This window comes from Perca flavescens, chromosome 1 (assembly GCF_004354835.1).
Source record: "Perca flavescens isolate YP-PL-M2 chromosome 1, PFLA_1.0, whole genome shotgun sequence".
NCBI lineage: Eukaryota > Metazoa > Chordata > Actinopteri > Perciformes > Percidae > Perca > Perca flavescens.
This window is the reverse complement of record NC_041331.1, coordinates 1,038,816-1,054,796: the sequence shown is the minus strand read 5'-3', so window position 1 is coordinate 1,054,796 and position 15,981 is coordinate 1,038,816. Positions and strand designations below refer to the sequence as shown.

The following is a 15,981-nucleotide window of genomic DNA, read 5'->3' as shown; positions in this document are numbered from 1 at the left end:
GGCAGGTGCTGAATCCCCTACTCCTTGAACGGCTGCTTGCCCCCACACTGTCTTATCTTGTGGCCTCAAAACACAAAGGAAGTATGGTAAGTTCACAGAATCCTTAAAATCATAAACTACCATAACTTTAAGAAACACAACTCTTGGGAGAAGCAAAAAAAACTATACACAAGGAATGTCAATTAAAAGTCCCATTTTGTAAAAAGTGAGATTACATGTCTCTTTTGACAGTTGTGATGTCACAACTACTGTATGCTATAGGTAGAAAGTGCTGCAGAGAGTACAGATGTAGAAGACAAGGAAACGCTGACCAATCCCAGCAGACTCGGCTCAGCATCTCCTCGTGGCTCCGTCTAACCCCTCCCTCTGCCCAATTTGATCCAGACTAGCCCTACGGTAACCCAGCAAGCAATTTAGAAAGCAAGTTTAGGGTTGTGATACATTCCATTTTGTAATAATTGAACAAAGCCTCTCTTATCTGTTTTAATTGGTAACATAAATTGGAATCATGAATTGTGACAGTTTCTTTTTCTCCCTGAAGATTTATCTTTGTGAACCTACCTTGAACCAACCCTCCTTCCTAGACAGGGGCTCAATTATATGGGAAAGAATTGCATCAGGCTGCAGTGGAGAGGGCAGTCACAGTAACCTTTTTGGTATTTTGGTGGGTAAGAAAATGACAAGGTCTGACACCTTCTGAATGAATCACATCTGTGACATTTGGTCCATTGAGAGGTTTTCACACATGGTCAAGTGGCTAGCAACACCCCCGCACCTGCAACTAAACAACGTGGCTCAGAGAAAAAAAGGTCAAGATGGTTGAGTATGAAAAAGTTGCACACTTTCTGAAGCACTTAAAAACAATGGCTGAATGCTCTACATTTCCTATCCAATGTGTTACTTAGTTCAGGAAGTTGAAGGATGAGTACAGCGTCCATTTAGGGAAGCACCTTAAATAAACTTGTCTGTCACCTGTGTCATAGGTTGTTGTCTCCCTTTGGATGGTTAACATCTCTTTTGAAATCTAAGTCTAAAACTTTTCACACTCTATGTTAATGCCAAAACATCTCCCACTTGAATCACTGCAATGCTCCTTCAAGATGACATGGAATTTAACAAAACGAACCCCCACCCCTCCATCAACGTCTTTGTTTTTCCCATGAACCTACTTCTTATTGAGGCTTGTGTCTAAAAGTCGATGAATTCTTTTAACCAGTTCTCGATTGGATCAAGCCTCTCAGCGCCTGGCAGGGAGAAGATAAGACTTGTTATCTCTTTCAGACAAACCTGCAACCTCCCTCCGTCCTCCCCCATGACTGCACCAGAGGAAGGGGATAAGACAAAAACACATCCGCATAGATATAATTAACAATTTTGGTAATGATATTACAAAGTGTATAAATAAAATGGAAAATCTAGAACTTGAAACATGAAAGAATAAGTAGTGACAACTAAAAAGTTTAATTACAACAAAATCTGGATTTACGGTACAATAAGCTGAAAGATGATAAAAAGCTCTTTAGAAAACAGAGTTGGACGATAATGTTTCCATCTCGACGGCCAGTGTTGTGCTTGAACGTGTTCATTGAACGATAGTTCATGAACTCGTTCATATTTTGGACGAACGTGAAATGAACGTACCGTATTACTGCCTGATGAACGTTACTGTGAACTCCTTCATTCTGGTGTCTGTGAACGCCACGCTCTCTCAGTTTAACTTCGTCCAATAGGATGTCAGATTTCTAGAGAGCCTTCCAGGCCAAAACCCGGCTAAACACACCGTAAACAGGCCTTCATATGTAGCGGAAAAAACACCCAATCTGGCAACACCAGCCACCAGTGTCTCACCGCCGCATGGGTCATCAAAACAAAAAGCAGCGTGGAGGCTTCGTATGATCATTTAAAGCAGTTTGATGACGAGGTCGGTGAGGATGGAAAAATCTTTTTTTTTTTTTAATTACATTTCTGTGCAAACTTTGCCCGCCGGTTTTCAAAAAGAAAATCCGCACTTCAGTCCCATCCACAGCAAACCTGAAACAGCACGTTGAACTGATTGGATATCTGACGCATACTTTCAGTGTTAAAACTGATAAAATAATTGCTGGCTGTGGCAATCATTTTTAAAAATAATAGCTTGCAGCAACATATGGAAAAAAAGAACTATGAACTAGTTGATTTTTGGAACTGTGAACTTAGTTAAAAATTTTGAAGTATGAACTATGAGCTGAACTAGTTCATTTTAAAATTTGTGAACTGAACTTTGAACTAGTTCATGTAGAAAGTGAACTTTCCCAACACTGGCGACGGCTGACCCCCAAAGGTGTAGTCCTGCCGGAGCAGAGTTGTACAAATGAGGAAATAGAATATTTGCCATTCGCATTATCCGGTTGAAATTCATATATATTTTAAGGAACATAACCTACAAGCCAGAACTTATACGTGCACATGCATGTGTCATAGGCAGTGCTGTAGTCGAGTCACCAACTGCCAAGTCCGAGTCAAGTCTCGAGTCCCCAGGGTTCGAGTCCAAATCCAAGGCCGAATCACCAAAGAAGAGTCCGAGTCGAGTCATGAGTCCAGAGAATATCAACTAAAGTCCGAGACCAGGACTCAAGTACTCCATCACCGCCTACATAAAAGTAGTCAGAAACTTCATCAAATTTCCGAGTCCTGTTTCATGAATGCCTCAGTCCGATTTCATAAATTCTCGAGTCCGAGTCAAAGTCATCAGAATGCAAGTCCAAGTCAAGTCACGAGTTCAGAGAATACCAACTCAAGTCCAGGACTCGATCACTCTATCACTGGTCATAGGTGCAGCCCCCTGTCACACACACGTGTGAGACTTGAACTACAGTAGAAGCTTGCTGCTATGGATGGGATTAAGTGGATAGTGGGAGAAACAGCAGCTGAATTAAGGAAATCAGACAGATTATTTATCTGATCATTGCTTGGTGGTGCTTTTATAATACTTGGTGGGGCCATAGCCCAATATACTTCTAGTACAGCCTATGGCAGTCATGGTAGTGGCATAATTGAACATGAATGCAGTCAGGGATGCAGTGGTGGCCTAACGGTTATAGTTATGTGGTGTAATTGGTAGCTGTGCTGCGTTGCTGTGTGGAGAGGAATCCGCTGTCACTGTTTCTTGATTATAAAGGTTTATTTACATCGAAGAAATCAGCATCATGTACAAGCCCTGCAGAGCTTGGAGAGCGACAGCTACCCAGATTCTCAAAAGTCACTCTCAAGTTCTTTGTGTGTGGACCACATGTGTATATTGCATGAATTGGGGTGGGATCAATAACTGATCAATGGCTTCATGCCAACTGGCTCTGTCATAGAGGGCCCCATTGATAACACTTTTCCAGATGTGTCTTCTGAAAGTAGGCTAAAGTTCATCACTTCTAGCTACATATAGATAGTTCAGATGTGGCCTAAATACAAGTTATATAATGATCAGAATAATTAAGACTAATTAAGTCTCGAAACAAAAAAGAGTAAGATTGTTACAAAATAACACTTTCCATTACATCATGTTTCTTGTAGTATAACCTTAGCAATAACATAAGTTTTCATAGAGTGTGAACAATGTCAGGAAATGTAAACAAACATTTCATGGAGTGTAAGAGCGAAAAACCTGTCCGGCAGCTTTCTTCCCAAATGTCCATCAATCAATCTAGACAGGAAAATTCTCTCACGGCCCCTCTGCCCCAGGCGAAAACCTCGGCACTCCAGATCAATTAGAAATCTTTTTATCAATTCATGTAATGTCTTGGTGTACTCAAATACATATGACAGCCTCAGAAATCAAAATAAAATCAAAACAATGTCCAAATTCAGACTGATCAAATCATCGGATCTGTAAAAGGACCTCGCCTTACCTAGACTCCACTGTCCCTAAGCTTCAAGAAAAACATAAAAACATCTGAGGTCTCCATGTGTATCCCACAACAAAACATCATTCTTCAAACTGTTTTAATACAAAATGAATATAACACAAAGCGTATATCCATTGCAGCTCCTTTGCATTGTCAAACTTCCAGTATGATGTCAATGGAATCTGAACATTCATCATTGTATCCTTGTTCAGAGTTCTCCAGTCCATTTTATTGTCCATATTCAAGTATCTACCCCATATGCTCTGGAAGAAAAGAAAACACAACCAGTATCTTTGCAAAACAACACATAAAAGAAAACATCAAATAAAATATCAAAATTACTATGAATTAATCAAAAATAATATGAATGAATCACATATGAATCACATGAATCACATTCCATTTCCCCCCTTTGATAAATAAAAAACACTAAACAATATTCAAAGAAATGTGAAAATGACGGCAAAAGCAGATAAAAATGGAAAACTTTCCATCAATACTCTCAGATTGATCCTCTAATGATAGGATTCAAGATTACGAAAGTGTGCATTGTCGCTCTTCACTCTACTTCCAGAACTAGAATCAGATTTAGCTGTAACAAGTGTTTCCCTCCTTTTGCAACACAAGCTAACTCATGTGCTTCCTAAATCCCTCTTCGCTGACTTATTGATAGTCAGCAACAAAAGTTATGTCATTTTAAAAATAACTCTTATTCTAATGTATCAATCACACCTTCAACAAATTAAATCAAACAAATTGACCAAATCATAAACCACCCCATTTTTTTAAACACGTATGGATGTAGCCAATTGGATTTATAGCCAAATTTATTTTAAGAGCCAATCATTTTGTAGCATGTAATTGCGCACTTTCTACAATGTATCACACACAACTCTCTTTTCACTGTTTATTTAACAGATAGTGGGTGTAATAGATCTCCTTATGTTAAACACTCCTTCTTTCAACCTCATCTACTTGACATTCCTGTATAAACTGGACTGAGGCTGAAAAGTAACCTGACACACAGCAATATACTAGCATAAAGCAATGTAGCCACCTTGCCACATTATAAAATTATAATCATGCATATATTAGTCAATACTGAATTTCCCATTTCTCAATGCAAGCCATCATTGAAATTTAAACTGATACTTAAACTAACATCTCGACACATCAGTGTAGCATGTTGAACTGTGAAAATGATCCTAAACTCTTCATACCAAGTCTACTCGCAAATGTAATGTGCAGAACAATCGTTCCTCTCCATTACATTGTTTCTGTAATTAATAAGCCAAAATTGTAATCTCTATCAAAATTCAATGGAGTTCACTCTGGAGTCTTTGTAAGTTATTTTACTGTCTAACTCTACAGGTTAGAATCCTGCAGGCTTCAGTAACACCACTGCAACTTATGCAGAATAGTGAAATTCAAATCAAATTTCTAAACCTCTATATACATGCTGATCCATCATTGGGCTGTAATAACTGATTACCGTTCGTGAATCTGTACTTGAACTGAACAGATTACTGATATACTATAAACAACAAATTAACCGATGTAAAAACTTTTCATTTGACTAAGATATACCTGAGTAGGAGTTGTCTTATCTTTTCTCATTATTACTGTTTTCATGTATTCCATATGGTCCTAATGACACTCGTGATACACTTTGCCCTTCTTTTTGTGTTAAAGATAAAGGTGCATTTACAAACTACATCCAAGAATAGTTTACTGATGTTAATATCAGGCTATTTTAATAATAGTCACACAATTGTTCTAAGCTTATTTTTAATGAAATTTTGAGAACAGCACTGTCAATCTGCTGTTTTTAACAACTTTACATTGATCCAATTCAAATTTATACATGAGATTACTTCCCAATAAATTATCTGAGCAGCACTCAAATAATAGAAGCATATTCAAAAGTTGCCTATGTTGTTGGTGCATAAAATAAAACGATGAAATGTTCTTTTAACATTTCCTGACACACCAATTGAAATAACATGTTTGTCACTAGTCTTGTTAGAAGCTGTCAAAGGTCATTTTTTAAATTTAATAGAATGTATATCACCAGGTACTGACAAAATGTAAGATTTTCATACCAAGTTGCTTAATTTAGAGGCTTATCTTAACCCTTCATATAGATGTGTTCACATAAGTGTAACTCTATTTTAAAATAGAAATAATTACTTCTTTTGAGTATGTGTATTTTCAAAATGTGTGTTGTCAGTGCATTACCTACTTTCTATGCATTGTTATGCGTCGTTATGCGTTGATGCGTCGATGCGTCAGAGCAAATCCGGTCTCTCTCCCCTCCTTCTCTGGTCAGTCTGCTGATGTCCACGCTCATCTGTGGGGATCTGTACCAACTTGTGACTGTCCTTGTCCTCATTTGTTGGTTGTCTTTCCGGCCCTGATGACACCTCCTCTCAGATCTTCTGGGCACCTCTAGAATCCTGGCTCCAGACTCCTATGAGGGTTCACCAGTCCTCCAGTAGACGTTAACTGGCCCCTGAATCCTCTTCTGTAATTTCCTCTAGGTTTCCCTCCTGGTATATTGCAATCACGGGCAAAGTGGCCATCCTGTCCACAATTGAAACACGCTTGTGGAGATTGCATAAAATATGGATTAAATCTTCCAGCTCTTCCTCTTCCTCTTCCTCTCCAGTTATGCATCTGTCCAGAAGCTAGCTGTGGGTATATAATAACTGGAATCACTAATGGGGACTGTTGATTTGGTGAACACTGATTTTGCATAACCAGTGCCTGCTTCTTGTCCTTCTTATCTTCCTCCAGCTGCATTCGATTGGGTTTTCTGGGAGTTTCTCGGTCTTGTTCTTTCTGCTCATGTTCCTTTCTCCTATATAGCTCTACTTGGTGAGCTACATGATCTGCATAGACATTTTTTGTCATACTTCCAAGTCCAACCACCTCTGCCAGTTTGCTCCTCACTGGTAAAGGCAGCCCCTTCTGTAGTTTGGCTCGCAAAATTGACTGCTCCATCTGACTCACATCTGGATCATTTCCGGTAATATTTCTCCACACCTGATAAGCTCTCGACACATAAGCTCTTGGTTTTTCTTCTTGTTTCAGTGGCTCAATTAGAATATTGTCCGGATGCACATTTGTTGGAAAAATATCTTTCAGTGCTTTCCACAATCGACCTCTACTTGTGGCCAACAGCTCAGGATCATATATAACAGTTCCCACATATCGATTAATTCTAGCTTTCTGTAGAATTTCTTCCATTGCCGGAATCCCAATGAGATTAGTCAAAAGTCTCTTAACATCTCCCATGACATAATGTTTTCCCAGCGTAATTTCTTCCAACTTTAGGATCCAAGGATGTGCTCCATCTTGAAGAACAGGCAACTTATCAAGAATATCTGACTTATTGGTACTATTCAAAGGCTTATGCTCCAGATTCTGTCCTTGACTTATCACTGGAAGCATATTCTTACTAGTTTTCCCTTTTCTTGACTTTCTCTCCACTTTTTGTGATCCTTTTTCCAGCAATGTGTCCCCCTGTATCTTCAGCTTCTCGTATTGCTCTTCCAATCGCTCCATATCTCTTTCAATCTCTTCTATGCTAGACGCTGCAGGATGAAATCCCGTAGCCCCTTTACTCTCCAAATTTTCATCACCGTCTTCATCTTTACTTTCATCAGAGGTGTGACCTCTTGTATCTCTTTGTTTCCTCCATTCTTCATCACCTCTTTTCTCCGCTCTGGCCAGCCTCCTTCTGATCACAGGATCATATTCATCCATGATCTCTTCTGAATCACTCTGATCATCATCATCATCATCATTTTTAAGTTCCATCCTTCTGAACCTCACTTTTCCCTTAGTTTCCAGACATGTCGTTTTCTTCTTACTCTTGGAGTTTGGATTCATCTTTATGGTCGTTTCTGCTTGTCTTCTCTCTATTGTTCGTTCATCTTCATCTCTGATGCAATAATCACTCTCCTGAGTGATCACTGCCTCACTTTGTTCTATTGTCAGCACTGATCTGTAAAGATCTTTATCAATTTCAGCATTATACATCTTCTGAGTCCAGGTAAAGTTGGGCTGAACTCCTCAAACTTCAGTTAATCAGTGAATGTTCATCAAAGTACTTTGTGGGCATGTATGACATTGCTTCTTTACTATCAGTCTCTGATCATGCTCTAAAACCATCTGGGTGTCCGCTTCAACCACTCAATCATGGGCAGTAGCAAATCTGTCACCCCTCCTTTTCTGCTGCTCCAACTCCAGATGTGTTTCTGGTGCAAGTGTGTGGGGGATGGGGCCAAAGTTGAACGCTGAATACTGTGTCTGTTGGATTGAGGTCATGTAGTTCAGGGTCTGGTATTGTCCGTCACCAGTTCTGTAGCTCGTTGGGGGAGTGAGACAGGTCCGCTCTGACATCCATCGAGGCACACTGAATAAACACAAAACACAACTCCTCCTAGAGGCATAAGCCTACTTTAATCATACTCATTTTAGTTTTCTTAATTCTCTTTCTACATTCTAACCTATGACACCATTGATTCAAAATGTTGCTATAAAAATATTACCTAAGTAAGAAAAGTATCATAAAATATGTACTTCAAGTACTAAAAGTAGCAACACAGAAAAGTCCCCATATTTTTTAAACTGGAAATGATCACAGTAGTTCTATCAATCAACTAAGTATTTAAGCAGCTAATCATTTCAACCAAACTTGTAGGCCTATATTTTTGTTGGGCAGTTTAACAACAATAAAACATCATATTTTGATAAACATATGTTTTATCTACACAAATCCTAATTCAATTTTTTAATTTGTGATATGTCAGATCACAATAATATCTAAAAGCAATTAGTTTTGGAAATTACCATTAGTCATTCCTGAAAATTACCTAATTTGTCTCTTTTTCCTAGGTTTTGGTGCTTGTGAAATAGCAGTCTTTACTATCCTCATCTAAACGTTTACCCTCCTGTAGATTGGAGCCCAAATATGGCAGTTATCTCTGTACCAACAATATTAATATGAACCCCATTATCTTAATTCAAAAATACATTTATCTCTTTCTTTGTCTTTCTGTCTTTAACCAACTTAGTACATTCTTGTACTCTTAACTTTCCCTTAAAGTTATGCCTTATTTTCTTTCCATTGTCTCATAAAACTTTCTTTTCCCTTTCTGCAACATACGCTTACCATTTTCTCTCAACTTTCCTAACTCTCTTTTGTAACAATTGTTACCCCTTTAATATACAAAATATAAAGTAAAAGTCATCTCTGCAGAAAGGGAAATTTTTACTGAAACATTTTCAATATTGACCTCACTTGGCACAATTAGTTGTGAACACTCCAAATTATTTTTCACATACAGCAGTACACCCCCACCTCTTCCTTTACCTGTGTCCCTTCTAAACACATTGTAGTCAGGGAATACAACACCAGCTTCAGGAGATGATTCTTTAAGCCAAGTTTTTGATAGGCCTAATATATCAATATTTGAATTCCTGAGGATATGGTCTAGTTGTTCACGTTTAGGGAGCATACTGCGTATGTTAAGGTGAGCACAAAGAAGCCCTTTTGGCTTATTTTTATTGTCCCATATTAATTTAGCCTGGTTTAATGTATTAAAAATATTTGTCTCCCGATATCTTCTCATTACAAAATTTGTAGTCTTTTTAATAACTTGGCCAGAGTTTGGTTCAGTCAGAGTTTGAGGTACGAACCCGTTTTGGATCCCTGGTGCTGTTTCCAATTTAGCTGTCTTGTTAACAGCCAATGTCACATGACCATCGATGCACGCTGTAGTTGTTTGTAGCCTCTTAGCTGCTACGCTAGCTCCTACGGCCACCGTGCTAGATGCGCCGAAGGCCATTGTGGACTGCATCTGAGCTGCCAATCCCCCTCCTACTCCCTCCGCGATCCCGACTCCACCACAGCCCGAGGACACCCCAAGCACACAGTCCGACGTGCCCACGGCAGTCCCCACGGGACCTCCGGTGCGCGTCAGCAGGTGCAGCGTCCCGCGTGCTGGAACGTCGGCCTCCACCTCGCCGACCACAGCCAACGGACCCACGCTCGCCGCCACTCCAGCGGAGCCACCCGAGGCCATCAACGGCACAAACACCCCGACCTCCAGGTCCACAAGTGAGTCTGAGCCAGTACTGTAGTGGCCAGAGTTGCCGTTGGTGGCCAACATAATGGAAGCCAGGGGTTCACGTGTGAGTGCGGCTTTGAGGAATTTGTAGAGTGCGTACACTGCTTTTCCTGCTTTTAATTGATATTTGATAAATTCATCAACCCATGAAATCTGTAATTTCCATTGCAGTTTATTCTACACCCCCAGTTCCTAGAACTGACCTGAAACTTCACCTAGTAATTTTCAGGTTTTGTGGCCTGAGCTAGTCTCGCCTTATTCAAGGGCTTTTATTAGGTGATTAATGGCGTTATCATCCTTATTTCCTTTATTTTCTCTTATTTCCCTTTTTTATTTTCTCTTATTCCCTACCAAATTTAAAACGGAGTCCCAACCACACAGCAATCACAGCACGGCACACACACACACACACACACACACACACACACACACAGGTTCGAAACGGTGCAGCCCCCCTCAACACACACACACAGAGACCCAGACGAACTGACCAGCGCTCCAGAGTTGTGAGATAACTCACCTTATCAGCCAATGGAGCGAAAATCAGGTCGACCGTGCCCGTGATGGAACGTTGAGGTCACAGGTCGTGGGGTGGGATCGATAACTGACCAATATCTTCATGCCAACTGGCTCTGTCCTGGAGGGCCCCGTTGATAACACTTTTCCAGATGTGTCTTCTGAAAGTAGGCTAAAGTTCATCACTTCTAGCTACATATAGATAGTTCAGATATGGCCTAAATACAAGTTATAGAATGATCAGAATAAAGTAGGATGTTAATATACCTCAGTTACTACTGAGGTTACTTTGAGCAAGGCTTGATTAAACTCTGGAACAGATGGGTACATGGGCAGCTGGGGACACCACGGGCACATAGTAGCTCTGTTTATACTATCCAGTTAGAGGACGTGTTCCAAACCGATTGCTACGCTACCACTTGTAGTAGAGTGGCTGCACGGACATGTCTGAACAAGTCTGCGTGGTCACAACAAATTGGCTATAGACCTTTTTCACGGCAGACATGTTGACATGTCATAGTAGGAAAAGCACAGGTGTATTCAAAACCATTACTGATGGCTGCATTCCACTTAGGAGAGGTCCTGGTATTGTGCATGCTGACTCACTGAAATATCTTACTGGGACACTTGATGGAACTGAGCCATTGTTAAGGTTATCAATTTCAGCTGTGCTCTTCCTACTATGACAAGTCAACATGTCTGCTGTGAAAAAGGTCCATTGGCAGACGTCGGCATCTTATACAGTCTATGATCTGCACAGAGTCTACTCGTACATTTTATGATGACCCTCATCACTCGTGAACACAGATAGTCTAATTTCGCCTCAAACCCAACTGGCTTCTGATGAAGCATGGTGATTTCATGTCAATGAAAATAAATGCACAAGCAGTGGCTGGTAGATGTAACATGCATGATGGTTAAATGAAGCAAAGCAAAAATGTTACAGTGTTATGTTAGGAACAGACTCTTGTTTAAAAGGTATTCTGTCATACACTAAGTGTTGGGAAAGTGGACATTTTGATTGGTTTTGGTAAATGAACAGCGAACAGTGGACTGTAAACATCATTTTGCAGGTTATTTAAACCACAACAAAGAACAGTTAGACAAAATATCTGTGTTTAAACTTTGGTGGCATTAGCTCAAATGTAAATCACGTTGGTGTGTCTTTAAATAATATTGTTTTCTTTCTTCTGGTTGTTTTGAAGCAGGTTAAAATTAGCATCTGTTGTGGTTCTGTCTAATTTATTGTTTAGCTATCAGCCATTTCCTACAGGAAAAGTCTTAATGAGTATTTGATTAATGATATTGATTCATTTGGCAGAGGAAAATCTGCTTCATGGATCAGACTCTGATATGAGACAAAGCAATGTCTCTCATTGTTTCTCAGTCCTTGTCTTAATTACTCACTTTGTGTTTTACACACACTGCATTTATTTAAATGTCTTCATTGCGTAATACTGCTTTCAGATGGTCCCGTGTGTTGCCTCTGTAGAAACCCAACAGTTCGCTGTGGTGCTGTTTGGCTCAATTAGCGATCAACTAGCTGCAGTCGGCTCCACAATACAACCTAATTGCTCATTTAGCATTTTGTGTCTCTTTTCAGATTGCCAAAACACCAGAATACGTAATTAGGGGTGGGTGCACGCAATAAGACGAGGCAAATAAAAAAAGCATTGCAAACCATCATTACTGTGTGGCTGATTGTCTGATGAGGTTTATTACCTCCTGTCTGGTATCTTAAGATGGAGGAGAGCGTAACTTTGAACTGAAGGAGATATGCATCTGATGACTCTGTCTCTGCTCTCATTATTACGCACTATCTGCTCTCTGTTAACTTGATTTGTGTGTGAGTTAAGTCTACATTATTTGATCTGAGCTGAGTTGAATTATTATTATTTAATAATTTATCAAATTATTTAATTATTTGTAGCCCATTTCTGACAACCAAGCTACCACTGCTGCCAATCAGTGTTAATTACAACCAGCTAGGGAAGATTCATCATCCACTTCATTGTTCAAAAAGTAATTATGCGGGTACTGACGAGACAATAAGAAGCATGGTCTTTACAGTGAAGTCATGTCCTCAAACCACTATAGGAACTTCAGGCGATCACAATTCATATGGCTGCTCGGCACGAACAACTTAATTTCCTTTCAGCAATGATGGTAAGAATGTCGATGCTTCTGACATTTTACTAATGTTATGTGAAGTGCTTTGAGCTGGATCATGATATGACACGCTGTGTGAACAAGTGGGTCTGGACAGAAATGCTAGACGAGTGGACACTGAACCTGTGACGTCTTGATTATGGGACAGTCTTTTGGATTACTTGACCAAGCTGCTGTCTCTCCTGCGATGCCTATCTACTAATGAACCACTGACGAGAAGAGACAAACACAATAATAGCCTATTGAACTCCAGAAGGCTGTCTTTACTACTGAAACAACCTGTCTGTTGCACACACACACACACACACACACACACACACACACACACACACACACACACACACACACACACACACACACACACACACACACCAGCTATCCATTCACCAGGTAATAAGAAGTAATAGTGACTAGTTAAAATACTATAGACAGGATCTTGATCAAGATTTCCCTGTGCACTTGACTGTCTGACACAACTCATATTTCTTAGTGTCTTGCTGGATTCAAATGCTCCATTGAAAAAAAATAAAAGTAATTACTTGATTATTTGGCCAGTTCTGCAAAAAAACAAATATCTAATTGATGAAAATATTCATAAATAATAATAATATGACAAATGACCAGTTTTGACATTTAGGTACAAGGACTTGCTGCAAAGTCCTGTTAATAACCTTGGTGTAAGCTTCAACTTTATTAGAGAGAAAAATATTTTCTACTCTCCTCTCTTATGCAAAGAGATGCCATACTTTACTGTAAATATAATGAGATGTTAATTGATTCATTATATTTCAACCACACAAAGTTTTTTATTTATTGTTACAGACCCTGGTGTGTTTAATTTTCAGTTCCATCCAGCATCACAGCAAATGGATGGCTGAAGTAAAGTAACCCTAACCGGAGAGAAACAGAGCACATCCTCCTGATAATGAAGGCTGGACATATGCATAATAACAAACTCTGCAACTCATCTCACGCGCTTGTCGTGGTTCTTTTGTTTGCAGCGCTGATTTTCATTTGTGAGCAGAATGACAGTAATACAGTCCTGCCACTGCCTGAAGAGAGATGTTGGAGGACATCTGGCTGTCACTCCTCCACCATGTTGTGGGAGTGACAGTCAGACGTCCTCCAACCTCTCCTTAGAAGAACACTCCACATTAATACAACATTTTCTTTGCTTTTTTCAAGGATGTAACAGTATGCAGTCTGAGTATATTACTGTAACATGCCAAGTAATAACTGATAGCATATAGGTGTAAGGAATAATCAGCTGAAAGGCACAGATGAATGAAAAATAAGACTTAGTAACCTTGTTTGCCAATTTAACATTTAAGCTAATCTCGCTTTGCTAGACCTTCCTCCAGAGCACTGTGGAGGAGGGTCTGGCTAGTCCACACAGCATTCCTGGATGCTCTGGTTTATTGGCATTTCTTTAAATCAATCATAATCGTCATGGGCGGCTCTAAGCTCCGCATGGAGCCGCTGCTAAATAGTCTCAGGAAGGAACTTGTGGTAGTCGTGCAACAGAAAACTCTGATTAGACAGATAGTCTAGCTAGCTGTCTGGATTTACCCTGCAGAGATCTGAGGAGCAGTTAACCATAGTCCTCACAAATCCACCAGAGGTTAGAACGCCAACACAGAGACAGAGGAAGGGGACGGACATTGGCGAAAAGACATGTAGATACAAGCAGGATTTTGTGACGTCACAACGTGGTCCAGTATGCAACTTTGTGTCCAGCAGTTAAACTTTTAAACAGTGTTTGCATATTCATACATTTGGGATAGTTCAATTAGGGAAAATAGTAGATTTAATGCAAATAATTTGTATTTATATATATACAGTGTATTTGGAGTATTGTTATGTCCTAAAACATGTCTGAACAGGATCTTTAAATTATACTTCAAAACTATTTTTTTTTATTTCTAAAATGTCATTCATTTGTGTTTTTTTCTGTATTTAATGTATTATTATTTTCATCATGAAACTCAACCAGAAAAAGTTAAAAACCTCTAGCATTAAAGATTGATAGATGAATAGGTAGATGCCTTCCTTCATCCCTCCTTTTTCTTCAAAATCTTTCCTTCTCCTTTCTTCTTCTCCCTCTTCCTCTCTCATTCAGTCATTTTGTCCCCTTCTACTTGTTTTTCTCTTGCCATTTTCTGTCTTGCCTCCTTCTTTTTTTACCTCCTTCCTTTGGCATTTACTTTTCTTCCTGTCCTAACTCCGCTCTCTCGCCCTTCCCTAACACACTGTTCCTGCTCTGCCCCATCTTCTTTCTCCTCCCTTCTTCTCTCTGATTTCCATCCCTCTCTCCCTGCCTCTGTTTCTCTCTCTAATGAAAGAGGGAGTTTTGAAAGAGAGAGAGAGAGAGAGAGAGAGAGAGAGAGAGAGAGAGAGAGAGAGAGAGAGAACCAGAGGAGGAGATTGAAGGGGAGGGGTGGGTCCCTATAAGAGCAGCTGCCTCCAGCCTCCACGCAGCCAGAAAACCCACGCTGAGACTGAGGGAAGGAAACATATACGCTGACAAACCTCAACTTGCACCCAAAGGACCCCTATAGGCACCCACAATCTCAGCCCAACACAGGTAAGGAGACCCGGGGAAGAAGGAGGGAGATGGAGGATGAAAAGAATTGGCTTGACCTCTGACCTTTTGATAGAGAATCTTTTTTTGCGTTTTGCATATTTGTCATGTAAGTAAAGGCAGTTCGTTACATTTGTTAAAATATTGACAGGCAGGATTTTACATTGGACAAAAAGCCCTACTGGAGTCACACTTTACAAAAAGTGAGGATAGAATTTCACATCCCTTCACCTCCTTACTAGTTTCTTCTAATGCTGGTAATGTAGCAGGTCAATATAGTATCTATCTATCTATCTATCTATCTATCTATCTATCTATCTATCTATCTATCTATCTATCTATCTATCTATCTATCTAGGTTTGGAGAGCCCAAAAAATGACTACAATCTGAATGTGAATTCCATTAATTCAGCTGAAACAATTGGACACAAGGAAGGGAAAAGGACATCTTTGTAAGAATTTTTCAGCACTGTCACTCAGTCACAATTAATTTTTTTCCCATTTCAGTATTAGCCTCCATCACTTGTCTATCATCCACACCTGCTGAAGGGTCCCAGGCTAACCGTTGCAGCTATTGTCCCGGTGCAGTGACCCTCTGACCCTTGAGTTCCATGTGGCTGAGTGCTTGTAATGACGCTGATCAAACAATTTAGGCTGTACGTATTGTTGACAGACAGAGTGGGTCAGGATAATGTCTGAG

At 39.9% G+C, this 15,981-nt stretch overlaps 1 protein-coding gene across 2 annotated transcripts in view; it reads left to right on the top strand.

Moving 5' to 3' along the window:
- Window positions 1–9,630: 9,630 nt before the first annotated feature.
- Window positions 9,631–15,981, top strand: part of pnoca (prepronociceptin a) — a 31,521-nt gene continuing 25,170 nt past the window's right edge. For both annotated transcript variants that reach the window (XM_028578880.1, XM_028578872.1), the window contains exon 1: window positions 9,631–10,005. The gene's annotated coding sequence lies outside the window, so the exon portion shown is untranslated. The remainder of the gene's footprint in view (window positions 10,006–15,981) is intronic.